The sequence below is a fragment of the Apodemus sylvaticus genome, chromosome 6 (genome assembly GCF_947179515.1).
Source record: "Apodemus sylvaticus chromosome 6, mApoSyl1.1, whole genome shotgun sequence".
NCBI classification, from domain to species: domain Eukaryota; kingdom Metazoa; phylum Chordata; class Mammalia; order Rodentia; family Muridae; genus Apodemus; species Apodemus sylvaticus.
The window spans coordinates 123,579,782-123,597,083 of NC_067477.1; the positions used below are offsets into that span (position 1 = coordinate 123,579,782).

The following is a 17,302-nucleotide window of genomic DNA, read 5'->3' on the forward strand; positions in this document are numbered from 1 at the left end:
AAGACTCACTATTGCTATGTAACAGTGTTTTGTATTTATTATCCAACTTACATTTATCCTTCACACCTCATAATCTCCTGTAATTAACACCATCTTCTCCATTTTCACATATTTAGTCATGAATGACAGGGTTTCTTCTTGTGGCCTAATAGTATTCCATTTGTTTATGTGTACCCCATTTTCTGAATCCATTCACTAATAAAAGCACATTGCTTCCATCTCTTGACTGCTATGGTTGGTACTGCAAAACCATGGGTACACAAATGTCCATTGGTGTCTTGACTTCACTTTCTTTGGCTACATACATTCAATTCTGAAATTAATTGGTAGTTTCTATTTTTAGCATTTTAAAAATGAATTTCATACTGGATTCTGCTCCTTGTCCATCCATCTTAATATATCTTATACTATATTTATGATATCAAATGACATTTCTAAATACATTAATAAGTTGAATGCTCAACTCAATGAATTTGTATTTATGTATTCAATTTCTAGGCTGCATTTGGCAGGACTGAACATTCTTTTAATATCCCCATAATCTCTTCACTTGGATTCTAAACTCTCCTTTTCCAACCAGCCTCCTCATATTTTGTATACTGTTACAAGTCTCTGTATGGGCTTAGGCACTTTGTGATTACACTTGAACTTGGTTGCTAATTTCAAATTTTAGCAATAAATAAGACCCACCCCAAAGAGCGGATGCTTCTGTGAAGCAACCTTCTCATCTTCTGCTTTGACTCTAATTAAAACCCCATATTTAACATTTGTGAGATGTGGTTTTTAAATTTTAACTCTGAAATGAAATCCTTTGTGATTATTTCATTTATTTATTGTCTGATAACTTACTAAACTGAGTTATCATTAACCTGATTGTGCAAGCCTAGAAGATAGGGGTCATATGAGACTTCTCCATTAATGCACCTTTCTCCATTCACTCACCTCTTCTTGTAGTCACACTACTTGATGTCATCCCACCCACACAACCATGCAAGCCTTATCATTGGTGCACTTCAGTTTATTTTCCTCACTTGAGCCTCGACACCCAGTCTCGGGTGTCTGTACCATGAATTGAAGAAAACTTCAAATGTGGCCTGATTACACGCCTGCTTAACATTTTCAGTCATTTATCATTAAATCAGAGAAGACTTGTGACCTCAGGACAGGTTCTGTGCATGTATTGTTCTGATACCAGTCGCCCTTTCCATCTTCAGCCATCATGAACACCTTTTAGCTTCTAGGACTCGTTAAGCCAGCATCGAGAACATGGCACCTCTCCACATGCCAGTCCCTATGCCTTCCTAACAAAACCTCTACACATGTGTACATACTCTAGCATATGTCCTCTCAGCCCAAGATATCCTTTGGAAGGAAAATTACTTGGCATCTCTGTCTATGTGACAGTTTGGCTATATGTCCTCATTGGGCTGTTTTCTTTTTTTTTTAAGTTTTATTTTTAAAACTTGCTATATATTTGTCTGTTAGTCATTTTCAATGACTGATGTCTCTCATGCACTGCAAATTCTAAGAAGGCAAGATTATTCATTTTGGATGACTGTTATATATCTGACATGTAAATTCATTTTTTTTGGTTTGGTTTGGTTTGGTTTGGTTTGGTTTGGTTTGGTTTTTTCCAGACAGGGTTTCTCTGCATATCCCTGGCTGTCCTGGAACTCACTCATAGACCAGGCTGGCCTTAAACTCAGAAATCTGCCTGCCTCTGCCTCCCAAGTGCTGGGATTAAAGGTGTGTGCCACCACCGCCCTGCTTTGTTTTGTTTTTTACAAATAAAGTTTTATCGAAACACAGTCATATTCATTTGCTTTTTTCAGTAACTATGGGAGATGTAATGCCTTGAAGATAGAGTTAGGCAGTTATGACACAGACAACATGACCTACCAAGCCCAGAGCACCTACTCTCAGGTCTTTTATAGAGCATGCAGACTGACACCTAGCTCAGTAAAAAGCACCACTCATTATATATATATATATATATATATATATATATATATATATATATATATATATATATATATAATGTTTTATTATATACTTGTGTGGTTTTCAGAGGGATCTGAAGAGCTACAGTCAGAGAAGCCCAGTGTGGGAAGTGCAAACCTGTAAGCTAGCATATAGGAGATAGAAGCAGGAAGATTTAAGAGTCTGTAGCTAGCTAGCATGGGCTATATGAAAACTGTGGTTGTTGAAGCACAGGCCATGGTCCACATTCACATAGTCATTCAGGCGCTCCGTGCCTAGCTGCTGCTGACACCATTACTCTTCTCTGTGACCCTCAGTCTGTGTGAAGTACTGGTGGATCTCCTCAGTGTTTTCCATTTTGCTCAGGTCACACTCCACTTGGTCATCTGAATCTGACACCAGCTCTTCCTCTTTATGCAGTGCTTTATTTTCTCTTGTGGATACCTGAGGTCTATTGCTGTCATGCAGAGGCTGCCTAGGACTTTTGAGATGGAAAACACTATAGGGAGACTACTGCCAGGCCATGTGCTGGCCTTGAGAGTTCCAAGGATGCCCAGCCTCATAAGCAAGAGAGGTCCAGGGAAGAACTCAATAAAGGAAGAACCACAGGGAAGTGAAATAGGAATCACTGAACTTTCTATTGGCATTCCGGTGGCTTCACATCCAAAGCACTGCATGACGATAATGTTGCCAGTCTCTTGCATATGCTGGGTGAGAATACCAAGATGCAGTATCCCTCCATTTTAAAGCAATTTCTATTATCTTTGATTACAAAAGTCCAAGTGGGAACTCATGGGCACACAGCTTGCATATCTTAGGCTGTGGGCAACAACGGACCTAGTACTTCTGGTTCGGAGGATGAAAGACTGATGTGTAGATTCTTTTTGATAATGTTACTTCTTGGTTTCCTACTTCCACACTTATTTATAGCATATCAGTAAGTGGTATTGTGAAGAAAACAGCTTGGTATTGTGTATAATTGCATGTTAATTCCCCATCTCATGCAACACTACACAACATAATGTTATTTGGCTTGTGTTCTGAAGGAAATCCAAAGAAAGGCCAATGTAAATCTATAACCCAGAAGGTATTCCTAATGATACCACTGAAACACATTCCCTACTTTTTTCCTTCTTTTATTTAATTAGATATTTTCATTATTTACATTTCAAATGCTATCCCTTTTCCTAGTTTTCCCTCAGAAAACCCCTATCGCATCTCCCCCACCCCCTGCTCACTAACTCACCCATGTCTGCTTCCCTGTCCTGGCATTCCCCAACACAGGGGCATCTAGCCTTCAGAGGACCAAGGACCTCTCCTCTCATTGATGTCCAACAAGGCCATTTTCTGTTACACATGCGACTGGAGACATGGGTCCCTCTGTGTGTACTCTTTGTTGGTGATTAAGTCCCTGGGAACTCTGGGGGTACTGGGTGGTTCATATTGTTGTTCCTCCTATGGAACCCCTTCAACTCATAGAGTTCTTTCTCTAGCTTCTCCACTGGGGGACCTCTGCTTAGTCCAATTGTTGGCTGAGAATATCCACCATTGTATTTTCAGGGGCTGGCAGAGCCTCTCAGGAGAGAGCTATATCAGGGTACTGTCAGCAAGCACTTGTTGACATCCACAATAGTGTTTGGATTTGTTAACTATATATGGGATGGATCCCCAGATGGGACAGTCTCTGGATGGCCTGTTCTTCAGTCTCTACTCCACACTTTGTCTCTGTATTCTCCTCCATTGGGTATTTTGTTCCCCCTTCTAAGAAGGACCAAAGTATTCACATTTTGGTCTTCCTTCTTGAACTCCATGTGGTCTGTGAATTGTATCTTGGATATTCCGGGTTTCTGAGCTAATAACAACTTATCAGTGAGTGCATACCATGTGTGTTCTTTTGTGATTGGGTTACCTAACTCAGGATGATATTTTCGAGTTCTATCCATTTGCCTAAGAATTTCATGAATTCATTGTTTTTAATAGCTGAGTAGTATTCCATTGTGTAAATGTACCACATTTTCTGTATCCATTCCTCTGTTGAGAAGCAACTGGGTTCTTTCCAGATTCTGCTTGTTACAAATAAGACTTCTATGAACATAGTGGAGAATGTGTCTTATTACATGTTGGTGCCCAGGACTGGTATATCTGAGTCCTCAGGTAGTAGTATGTCCAATTTTTTCTTATCAGCCATATAAATCACTACTAGTATACCTATAAGTTACTTATAACTTATGGTAAAATGGTAAGTAGTAGGAAAATTTATGAGAACAGTGCTACAAACCACATACTCAACTTAAATATTTGTTTCTTCACAGTTTTTCTTTCCTACCATGTATTTAAAAATCACTCAAACCAGAAAAATCATTCATAGTCGAGTAAGTTTCAAAATGAGGGGTTTTTGTATGAAACAAAAAATTTAATTAAATAAATAACTGATGATGATGGTGAGAATGATGATGAAGTTAAATCTGTCTGGAGATGCTCTATTCTTTTGCTTGATGTTTAAGTGAAGATTAAAAGCTACTTTGGCATTTTTAGGTGAAGAAAATGTTGAAGCCATGTAAACCTGTTATTGTTGTAGCTACTGTAATCAGAAAATACAATTAAAGAGAACCATGCCTATACTTTGAGTCAATGATGCATGGAGATTATTGATGTATACCTTTCTGTATTGACCAGGAAGCAGGATACCCTTGTGTGGGATTTTATCTAACTAAGACTGGAATCTTAAGTAATCAGGCCAATATGGGTAGAGACCTGCAAAGGAGGCTTTGTACCAAGATACAAAAGAATGATAATTTTGTTTCTGTTTTGAAGATTGATTTGTTTTCATTTTATGCGCACAAATCTTTGCCTATATGTATGTATATATGTATAGTATGTGGGTGCCTAGTCACCATGGAAAACAAAAGAGGGCATCAGATCCTCTGAAACTGAAGGTATAAACTTGAGCAACCATGTAGGTATGGCGATCCAATCCTGGATCCTCTGCAAAGAAAAGCAAGTCATCAGCTGAGTCATCTCCAAGCCCGAGCGTATTGACTTTGCCTTTAGTGGATTTATAGTAGAAGAACACTTATTATTTCACCTGTTTATAAGTGAATACTGCTCAATCTAAAGATGTAAACCATATTAGAATACTACTAATTTGATTTAGAGAGGAATTATCAAAAGTTCACTTTTTAATAAGAATATTAAAATTTAATTTACAATTTCAAAAACAGGATTACCTATGGGTGGAGGCAATTTTTCTAACTGTAACAATTTTGTAACTCTAATCATAAAAAGTACTGCATAGTGCATAGGATCAAAAAATAGATGAGCATTTATAGGAGGGATGCTTCCGAGTCAGAGAGGACATTAAAAGTCAAAGCACAACTGACACTGTGCATGGACGTCTGTCAGCTAAGGGGTTTTGGCATGGAGTGTCACCATTTCCCACAGATATTTGGAATGATATCTAAAAGTGACCGTGGGAGTTCCGATATGTCAAGACACACCCAGATAATAAGTACTAGTCAGATTTGAATTTTCATCTACTGAGACAAAACAAGAAACAGAATAATTTAGCTCCGAAGCTTACATATGGCTTGAAGCTGTGTGGAAACTAGTGGGTATTTCTGAAGGCAATGAGCTATTGTTCCCTAGGAACTGTAAAACTTTAGGTTCATTGGGAGCCGACTATTTTAAGTGTGCTATTAATAAATATGGCAAAAGGATGCCATTACATATAGTATGTCTGGTAGACATGATTAAGCACATACAGACTTCTATGTGGCAGATTTTACTAAACACTGAACAAAGTTATTTGTTTTGTAAGTGATTTCAAATTGCCTATAATTCCATAAGATAATTCTTTGATTTTGTTTTCCTTCCTTCAATTATTACCTTACCTTCACATTTTATGAAAAATACAGATTATTAACTCTGCCACTATACAGATTAAGTTCCAAATTCAAAATGTAGTGTTGTTACACATATTCACTATTTCAGATACAGGGAAATCCAATGGTTGTTAAGACAATATAAAAAAGCTAATTAAAGCTTCACAGTGCTTTGTTAATTCTATTCCAGGTCACATCCCTGTATTTCATTAGCATTCCAGTAATATCAATGTATTTCTATATTATAAACACTACTCTGAGCTTTTGAATTACTGTGTATTCTCATGCATCTCTTATTTAGAAAAACATAAGAGTTGTGTTAAAATTATGTCTTGGAAATTGCTGTCTTCAAGTTATTTACTGGATGAATGTTCTTAGGGGTAGACTTAAAACCATTTACAGATATACAGATTCAATGCAATACCCATCAAAATCCCAACTCAATTCTTCACAGAGTTAGAAAGAGGAATTATCAAATTCATCTGGAACAACAAAAAACCCAGGATAGCTAAAACTATTATCAGCAACAAAAGAAAATCTGGGGGAATCAGTATCCCTGACCTCAAGCAATACTACAGAGCAATAGTGTTAAAAACTGCATGGTATTGGTACAGTGACAGGCAGGAGGATCAATGGAACAGGATTGAAGATCCAGAAATGAACCCACACACCTATGGCCACTTGATCCTCGACAAAGAGGCTGAAAAGATCCAATGGAAAAAAGATAGCCTTTTCAACAAATGGTGCTGGTTCAACTGGAGGTCAGCATGCAGAAGAATGCGAATTGATCCATCCTTGTCTCCTTGTACTAAGCTCAAATCCAAATGGATCAAGGACCTCCACATAAAGCCAGACACTCTGAAGCTAATAGAAAAGAAACTGGGGAAGACCCTTGAGGACATCAGTACAGGGAGAAAGTTTCTGAACAGAACACCAATAGCATATGCTCTAAGAACAAGAATTGACAAATGGGACCTCATAAGGTTACAGAGGTTCTGTAAGGCAAAGGACACCATCAAGAGGACAGATCGGCAACCAACAAATTGGGAAAAGATCTTCACCAATCCTACATCAGATAGAGGGCTAATATCCAATATATATAAAGAACTCAAGAAGTTAGACTCCAGAAAACCGAACAACCCTATTAAAAAATGGGGTACAGAGTTAAACAAAGAATTCTCACCTGAAGAACTTCGGATGGCGGAGAAGCATCTTAAAAAATGCTCAACTTCATTAGTCATTAGGGAAATGCAAATCAAAACAACCCTAAGATTTCATCTTACACCAGTCAGAATGGCTAAGATTAAAAATTCAGGAGACAGCAGGTGTTGGAGAGGGTGTGGAGAAAGAGGAACACTCCTCCACTGCTGGTGGGGTTGCAAATTGGTACAACCACTCTGGAAATCAGTCTGGCGGTTCCTCCGAAAACTGGGCACCTCACTTCCAGAAGATCCTGCTATACCACTCCTGGGCATATACCCAGAGGATTCCCCACCATGTAATAAGGATACATGCTCTACTATGTTCATAGCAGCCCTATTTATAATTGCCAGATGCTGGAAAGAACCCAGGTATCCCTCAACAGAAGAGTGGATACAAAAAATGTGGTATATCTACACAATGGAGTACTATTCAGCCATTAGAAACAATGAATTCATGAAATTCTTAGGCAAATGGATGGAGCTAGAGAACATCATACTAAGTGAGGTAACCCAGACTCAAAAGGTGAATCATGGTATGCACTCACTAATAAGTGGTTATTAATCTAGAAAACTGGAATACCCAAAACATAATCCACACATCAAATGAGGTACAAGGAGAAAGGAGGAGTGGCCCCTGGTTCTGGAGAGACTCAGTGAAACAGTATTTGGCAAAACCAGAACAGGGAAGTAGGAAGGGGTGGGTGGGAGGACAGGGAAAGAGAAGGGGACTTAAGGGACTTTCGGGGAGTGGGGGGCTAGAAAAGGGGAAATCATTTGAAATGTAAATAAATTATATCGAATAAAAAAAACCATTTTCTAGCAAATCAAATCTTCATCTGCATATACAATATAAAATGAAGAATAAAAGTAATTTTCTAAATAATTAGACAAAAGCTCATGTGAGGTATAGTTTCTGTTTCCTTATTTATGGTGCCTATGACACATGTGTTCAGTTAGCTATATTTATGCTACAATTACATCACCCTGAATTTCATCAATGGTATTAATCTGCAGTCATCACTCTGCATAAAATTTGTTCACAGTATCCACACTTAATTATACTTCTTTGCAGAAAAGACAAGTTACAAGTACAATCCCCCAACTTTTCTTTGGGTAGTGGAGAGTGTATGTCAATTCTGTGTGTGGATTTCCCAGTTTTAGGGGTACACATGAGTCCAGAGGTCAGACATCAATATCAGGCATCTTTCTTTATTGATCTCCACTTTTATATCTTGAAATAACATTCCTCCCAACTGGACCATGGGAATCGACAATTATAAAAAAATCAAAAAGTTTGGCGAGTGAGCTCCAGGAATCTTCCTGTCTCTTCCTCTAAGGCATAAATAATGAAATCACTTTGGCTATGTTTCTACTAGGGATCTGAATTCAGGAATTCATGATGGAGTAGCAAGCATTATATCTGTTGAGATATTCACCAATCCAATTCCAGCATTTACTGAAGCCTCATACTAACTATATTTTATTCCACTATCAAAGAAAAATGTATAAAATATCTACAGAGGGCTTCCACCTTAGTAAGCTCAGTTCACTGAAGGTTATTGAAGCCATATCACTAAATGCACTATACAGGGGCTCTTGTAGCTAGAAAGAACTTCAAAGCCCCTTGTTGTTTAGTCCTAGGAATAAGTATTAAACTTTAAGCCAAGTAGAGAACTAGTGGTTTCAACTAAAATCCAAGGTTAAAAAATCTATCCTCTTGCTTAGATCTCTTCTATGAAATCTAACTGATCTCTGCTTATGCCCACCCAACATCAACTCCAGGCTGGAGAAACCACAGCCCACTTAAACTAGCAATAATTGTATATTATCCCCTAAGGCTGTCAATCTGATGTGTCTGTGTTGCTGAACCAATGTAAACTTGTCCCTCTCTAGCTTAGAAATGAAGGGGACTCACACTATGAATAATTTATTTTGACAGTTATTAGGGGTAAGCCCTAATTTGCTTTTCCAACTTCTTAGACAGCTATTTCCCCAGCAGTGTACCCCAAATACTTGCTGTCCTCTGGCCATGTGCTCATGGTCCATCGCCTATCATGCCAGCTTCCTCCTCACCCCATGTCTTTCCTTCTTTCTCTCTTCCAAACCCCCTCAACCTGGTCACTCAAAACCCACTTACCTCTAATTCTCAGAGTAATTGGCTGTAACCATTTTTATTTAACCAGTACTTGTAAATTATGCAAAAAGGTTTGCACAATAAAAGCTAGTAAACCTGAGAATTCATAGGTAACAAGACCTTCTGGTATAGAATTTAGCATTATGATACATATTAACAGATGAAACCTCAACATGTCTGCTTTGCCAATTATTACCCATTTTCTTTTCTGTGACGCACAGTTTGTAACATGTCACAGGTGGCAAACATACAGAAAATCCCAAAGGATACGTGTACAAGTTCACCATCTTTGGGGTCTCCACAAATGTTAGCCATCTAGAAGCCCTCGAGATTGTAGTGTCTATCCCACCAGTGTTTACCACGTTGCTAACAATTGGAAAATTCAAAGTGCTAGACTTCCTTTACACTTCTTTATTGACCAATTCTAAATCTCACAAAAATGTAGGTTGTTTTCTGTATTTGAAATGTATCTAAATAGGACTATATAGGCTTTTTGTTTGTTTTTATCTACTTTCTCTCAATCTACATTCAAAGACTTTTTAAATGATTTGTAGGTCTTTCTATATTGCAGTCTAGCATTGATGGACTGGATAGTAAATGATTTATTTATTTTGATGTTGATATATATTTGGATATTTTCCATTTGGAACTGTACAAAATATCTTTTATATTTTCTGGTCCAATATTTCTAGTGTATATTATGCAGTATTTTTCTCATATTGCTTTGATTGGGTGGTTTTATCTTATTAATCTTTCATTTTTCTTAACATACAAGTTTGGTTTCCAGCTTAATGTTTTAGTGGTGAGATATGGGAGAGGAGAAGAAGGAATGATCAGAGGTGGAGAGCAAGAGTGAAAGCAAAAGATATTTGTGGCTTTTGGGGGGGTATGTCTGTCTGTCTGTTTATTTTCTAAAGAGAAAAAAAGAAAAAGAGAGAATATAAAATCTGGTAAGGAGGGTATAAGAGGATCCGGGGAAGTTTGAAAAAAACATGATTAGAATATATTGTAAACATTGTTATTATTTAAAAAAAATGAGGCTGGAGAGATGACTCAGAACTTAAGAGCACTCTGCTGCCCTTGTACAGGACCCAGATTTAGTTCCCAGCACTTATACAGTGGCTCACAACTACCTGTGTCTCTTATTCCAGGGCATCTGATGCCCTCTTCTGCCTCACAGGAATGAGCTATACACATGTCAAATAGACACATATACAAGCAAAACATTCATCATAAAAATTTGTAAAGAAAAGTTTAAAAAAAGAAAAGAAAAAACATTAAAAGTTTGTGCTGAGTTGCTGGTTGTAAAGTGACATCTAAGTTTTATGTCATTACTTTTTCTCTATGGTTTTATATTTTCCATCCAAATAATTGTGCATTTATCTTTTTTCTTGCGTTATACAAGTGATAATAATAAAATATATCATTCGATATTTGACTATTAAGGACATGTGCTTAGGTTTTAATGTTTAATGCAATTATTAACTTTCAGAAAGGCATGTTATTAAATTATCTTAGTTTTCCTAGTTTGTGAGTTTTAAATATAACTACATACTAAATTGTAGCAAATAAACTTTCTGTATCAAGTGAGATAATCATATGACTTTGCTTCTTAGACTTATGTGATAAGCTATAACCTTCATATGTTATAAACTGTACTTATACCTGAAATGGAGTGTAGTCATGAAGTACTATCATTTTTATTCTGTGCGAAGTTTTGGATTCCAAGTGTACCTATGGTCATGATAGACCATTCTATACTTTTTTTTCAATTTCTAAAATTTCTAGATTTTACTATTTATATTATTCTCTCTTCAAAATTTAAGATAAAATCATACCATTTTCTATCCTGGAAACACTTGTGTTCGAAAAAGACATTTTTTCATTTTTCACCATAAAAGATTTGGTAAATTCACAGATAAATGTTGGAACCTCTATATGTAAAATAGAGTATACATGCATATGAAGTAAGGTTATTGTTTTTTAATGTATGGTCATAATATTTACTTATAATTTTGTTAGGGAATTTGTACTCTCTTATGTTCACTTATTCCAAATTTTAGTATTTACTAGTCAGCCTGCTGTTCAGTAAATGTCTCAATGGCTATCTATTTTTTTTTATCTATTTATGTGTTATGGTCAGAACAGTGTTGAAATCTGATGTTATGATTATGAATTTTATATTTCTCTTGAATTTTATTTAAACATTTGTACCCTTAAATTTCATCATTTGTACCCTTTAACATCTTACTAACATCACACTTTTTGTGTGTGTGTGTGTTTCTCTGCGTGTGTATATATAGCACTTGATTTTTCATTTTTACCTTCAGCCTTTCTGTTTTATATATTACCAATGTATTTTCTATGAATACCATATATTTTTGAGTTTTGTGTTCTTGAATGCAGTCCAATCATCTTGGCCTCTCATAGGGAACATTAGGCTATAATACTTTGTGTAATTACAAGTATGTCTGAGTTAATAACTTACAGGTTTACCATTTTCTTTGTATATGTAATAGCTTTTCTAAATTCAATTCCCCCTAATTTCTTACATGTTATTGTCATAATGACCACTATACCAAGAAGGTTCAGTTAGAGAATCACCACTAGGAGAGATGATGTTATAGATTTAGACATTTATAAAGGGATTAATTGCATGGAGCTGATCATATGCAATTGCAGGAATTGCTTAAGAAGTTTCTCCAAGCTGTCATATTCACATTTAATACAAAAGGTGAAAATCTATAGGGAAAAGTTGAGGAGCAATTTTGAAAATACAAAAATCATTAATAAAATTAAAGCTCAGTTATATGCACATGCATACATGTTGACAAACAGTGAGTGTGCATGGGAGGATCCTAGACTCTCTGCACATTATGTAACAGTTGTACATCTCCATCTTCATATGAGACTCCTAACCGCTGGGGCAGGAGCTGGCTACGACTTTGTTGCCCATCTGTGGATCTCTTTCCCCTAACTAGGATGACCATCTAGTCCTAATAGAAGATGCATCTAGGTTGATGTCCAAGAAAGGTCTCCCCTTTTCTGAAGAGTAAGGAAAGTGTGGGGGTGGAGAGGAAGTAAGGGGGAAGAATTGGAAGGAGAGAAGGGAGGAAATATTGTTCTTGAAATATAAAGTTAATTAATTTATTAGAAAAAGTGATTATTCTTAAAAATGAAGAGGAAATTGAAGAGAAAAGGGGTGAACAGGAAGGGATGCCAAGAGAGATAATGAGGAGGAAGAAGAGGGGGATGAAGAAAATGAGGAGAAAGAGGCAGAGGACAAAGAGGAGGAGGGTTGGTGATATAGATGGTTTGTTGAGTAAAATCACTGACAACCATGACAGCCATAGTTTAATGAACTATGACTTCTATGAGTTATCTCTTGACCTCCACATATTTGACACGGCTTGCTTGCACACACACACACACACACACACACACAGAGAGAGAGAGAGAGAGAGAGAGAGAGAGAGAGAGAGAGAGAGACAGAGACAGAGACAGAGAGACAGAGAGAACAGGGGTAGGGAGGAAGAAAGGGAGGGAAGGAGGGAGGAAGAGGGTGAAAAAGAATAGATGAATAAAAATGATTTAAACAAGGGAAAAACAATAAAACCAATTAATATTTAAGAATATTTAAAGATTGAATAATATACTATAGATATACTATAGTTGGGAAATACACCTGATTATAGTCTGTCTTCAAAAATCTCAGTAGATCCTGTCTTAAAATTCTCTCTCTCTCTCTCTCTCTCTCTCTCTCTCTGAGCTGTACAATGTTCTTGCTGAAAATGAACAGCCCATCTTTCATTAACACCATAGCTAATATCTGTATGAATGGATGGCTGAAGGTGTCCTTAGTGCCAGATACTGAGGCATTTCTGCTTTCTCTCTTTATAGCCATCTTTCTCCTGGTGGCAAAGTAGGTGTTATTGATATCAGGCCACCAGACTGGTTTCTAATACATAATAAAGCAGACAGAGTTGGCCTGGGATTATGTATTCATGTAGCCACTTATTGGAAGAATGAGACATCAGAAAACAAAACTCAGCAGGGAGATGATCAGATTAGCAGCTAAACAGACACACTGGAAGCCTTTTCCACAAGATTATCATAGACTTTTCTTGGTCAGCTTCACTCTAGAATCCTAAAAGGGAAATCCTCCTACTCGGAGGTGGTTTGGCTAATTCACAAATGGAAGAAAGGTCTCTCCAAAGGCATAACTTTGAAAATGAAATAAATTGGAACTATCAAGTCTAACACAGAACAGTGTGGATTTAGTCCCATAGGAGATACAAATTGAAGAGAGTCACTGTGTAAACTACAAATGAAGAATGTGGAAAATTGTCACCATCAATTTCAGTGGCTTTGGAAGGCATTTGGCAGCCTGTGCAGGAAGAACAAGTAATACCAACTGATGGATTTAGCCCTGTTGTCACTGTCAAGCTGATGGATACAAATCACTTGCTTTTTAAAGTACAGATGTGGAAACAGGACACATTTGAGCACAGGGGGATCAAATGGATGAAGTCAGATACCCTCTGATCACAAGGTGCATGCCCCAATGTAGCCTGGATCAATATTTTAAATTGGTTTCACTAAAGAGATTTAATGTTCACAATGAGTCCTAAGTATTGGATCTCTCACTCAAAAGCTTTTGAAGAGATAGGCATAACAGATGGAAAACACTTGATGTATCAGGCAGGAGGCAGCCCTGGGATCATTTCTAATAACATTGGGTTGGTAGACCTGTACAATCAATCACCTCATAAATTTCTAAGTAGAGAACAGGATATCATACTTACATATCAAGACCACTTGCCAGCCATGAGACAGGGACATGATCTCTAAAGTTTGAGTTTTTATACGGGATAGAAAAATCAATTAAAAATAAGTCTTATTTCAGATGGTTGTCTGAAAGTTAAAAGAGCAACTATAGAGAAATGTACAAAAGAACATCAATGTAAGCAATGAGTAAGGCTGACAGGTAACTTCTTTCTAAAGTATATCAGAAAAAAAAAGAAAAGAAAAAGAAAGAAACTTCAGTGTGGTAGAAATGGTCACATAAATCTGTAATTACAGCAGGAAGGTGCAGAGGCAGTATAATTATGAGTTTGGGCCAGCCCAACTTGGGCTACATTGCAAAAATCTGCCTAAAATGAAACAAAAAATTAAAAGAAAACTTTATCAATGCTGGGAAGTGGATATATGTCATGGAGATGATAGTGTTAAAAGATGTATTTAAAGGTATGGTAAACTGATGTAATAGCTGGTTGTAGAAACTCATAACCATGTTTAATGAACAAAAGTGATGCATGTGGATAAAGAATCATAGTGGGCAAGGCATGCCTGGGAAAGCTTGGAGACAATTGAGCTAATGCTAGCAGGACCCAAGAATGAGGGCAGATGTCATATGACTCCTGGAAGCACATTAAACAACATGGAGGACTTCATTGGTAGTGGCCAGAAGTCTAGTGGAGGTCTGTGTTATTTATCGCACTTCCAAGTAATGTGCCAGCCAACAAGGTGAGCCCCACGAGGGCAGCTACAGTAAAGAATGATACACACACATACGCACACACACACACACACACACATTTATGGGATGAGAAGAATTATCACATACAAAGTATGTAATCTTGAGCTGGAACTTGAGCTCAGGTTAATTCTGACTAACAACACGCATTCTCCTTATGTTACCTCCTTTTAGTAAAAAAAATATATATATCTGAATCATTTTGTCAAAAAAAAAATCCGACTTTATGCCCTTAGGACAACACAAAATAAAATATTTCAGCCAAACATTACTTACCCTGGCACTTCTTCTTTCGACAAAATGCTATTGGAAGAGGAAAAGTGTACTTTTAAAGAAATGATTTTTTTTCATGTTATTGGGAATGAAAAGAACGCAGACAGACTTCTTATATACTGCAGAGAAAAGCTTATTCTGCCACTCTGAAAGAAAGTGATCCTCGTGACAAGCAGAACCACACAAATTATAGGATGGTGAACTGCCAGTTCATAGGCAGAGAGAGTGAGCAGAGGACACAAGTGGAGCACTGGGAAGATGACCCATGTAAACAGAAGAGGACCTTAAAACATCCTTTGCTTCTGAATCTGGGCTGATTATAAAAATAGTGAGCCCTTATACAATGCTCACCTGGGAGAGGCACTAAGATGTTGGTTTCTCATGTTTCTTGTTTTCACATATAGCTGAGAAGCTCTTGGCATTTGTCAGTTTCTGGAAGAGGGAAAGTCCTTCTTTATTAAGAGTTTAACACCTATAATTCAGCCACACTTCAGTAGAAGGCCACATACCCAAGAATATTTGGACAGTACAAACAGGTCCTGATGGATACACAGCCATAAAAAGAGGTCACTCATTTATTAATTTGAAAGGAAGCAAGGAGAATTGGATGGAGTAAGGGAGAAAATGAAAATGGAAATGAGGCAAATATGGTAAACATACATGTTATTAAAAAGCAAACTTAATTTTTGATTAAAACACAAACAAAAAGATGGGGATGGAAAAATGGTGGTTACTATAAATGACAGCTCTTCCAGAGGACCATGGTCTGATTTCTAACACTCGCATAACAGTTCACAACCATCTTTAATTCCAGTCCTAGAGCATCTGATATGCTCTTGTGGCCTCCTCAGACATCTAGTATGCCTTGGAACACAGAGATGCATGCAAGCAAAACAGTACCACACAAAGCACATGAATGAAAGAGAAAGGACACAAAGCTCAGTGGGTGTTTATGGTAGGATGTGTGGATCACATATAGAAAGAGTTGAAGGAGAGAGTATAAAGATATAAAGACACATTATATCAAATTCTCAAAGAACTTTTAGATATATTAAAGAATTATGCAGGTCTAGCAAAGTGGTAGTAGTAGATTATTTATTCTCTAAGTTCTTTGACCACAGGGAACCAGCGAGGTTTCCAGTAGCAGGTATGACTTCCCTCTTATTTAGTGGACCTAAAGTTCAATAAAACAGCTTGTGATTGTCACTGACATGTGATTGTCACGTGTTGCACTTTCATGCATATCTTATCATGATGGTGATTGTCATAGATGTGGAAGATATGTAAGACTGATTGATTGCTTTCCTTTTATGGCTATATACGTAGTATTTTCTAGAATCATGGGAACTAGACTGAAAGACAGAGGTTTTCAGGACAAATTCAAGACAAATCACTTCAGTTCTGCTCCCTAAATTTATGGTGCCTTCAGCAATAGCAACATGCCCTCAAGCCCTGAGAGACAACCAAGGACACAAGGACAATCTGTATTGTTTTGGGTGTCAGACTACCCTGACCAACACTTCTAAAGGATGGTTTTCATGCCTGAGGGATTTGTTAGTCTATGGTTTTGGTAGGCAGTATTGTTAGCCCAAAATGCTATACATATAACCTACAAACACACACAAACACATGCACACAAACACACACACATGCACACACACACATGCACACATATATAAAATGTTTGTTGCTGTTTTTGTTGTTGTTAAAATAAAAAATGTTCTTTTGTTATTTCAATTTCCCAAAGGCAGTGGGAGATCTCAGGAAGGTTAGAATATTTGTCAAGATTATAAAACCAAGCCCAATTTCAAAGACTAAATAACAAATTCCTTAGGTGTGTATTATAAATTTAATCAAATAAAATCAAGCATTTCTTATTAAATTAACATGAACCATTATTCAAAGAACAGTATATTCTGCCATTGATTATAACATGATTTACTTATATTAATTTTGTTTCTCACTATAATTGTACATGTATGCATTTGAATAATATTTTCTAGGTAATTATTAAGTACAAAGCACTTTGCTTTGATTTGATTTGATTTGCATTATGGGAAGTTATGCTTTATAATCTTAACTCCCAAACCATTCTCCAAACTTTGTTTCTTGTACCCAGAACTACTACTGGAATTTGGAAATGTCTATAGAATCTAAAGCCAGTCTCACTTGTGTCCTCTCAGGCCCCCCTGCACAAGCTCAGCCTCATAGCTTTACCCACAAGAAGATAGCCTTGTGCACGCCTGTGAACCATACAAAAATACTGGATTTTGTATTTAGTATTAGAATATATGCT

General features: G+C 37.0%; 1 pseudogene; it reads right to left on the reverse strand.

The window, feature by feature from the left end:
- Positions 1-2,169: 2,169 nt before the first annotated feature.
- On the reverse strand, positions 2,170-9,109 carry LOC127687987 (gem-associated protein 8-like; annotated as a pseudogene).
- Positions 9,110-17,302: the final 8,193 nt, after the last annotated feature.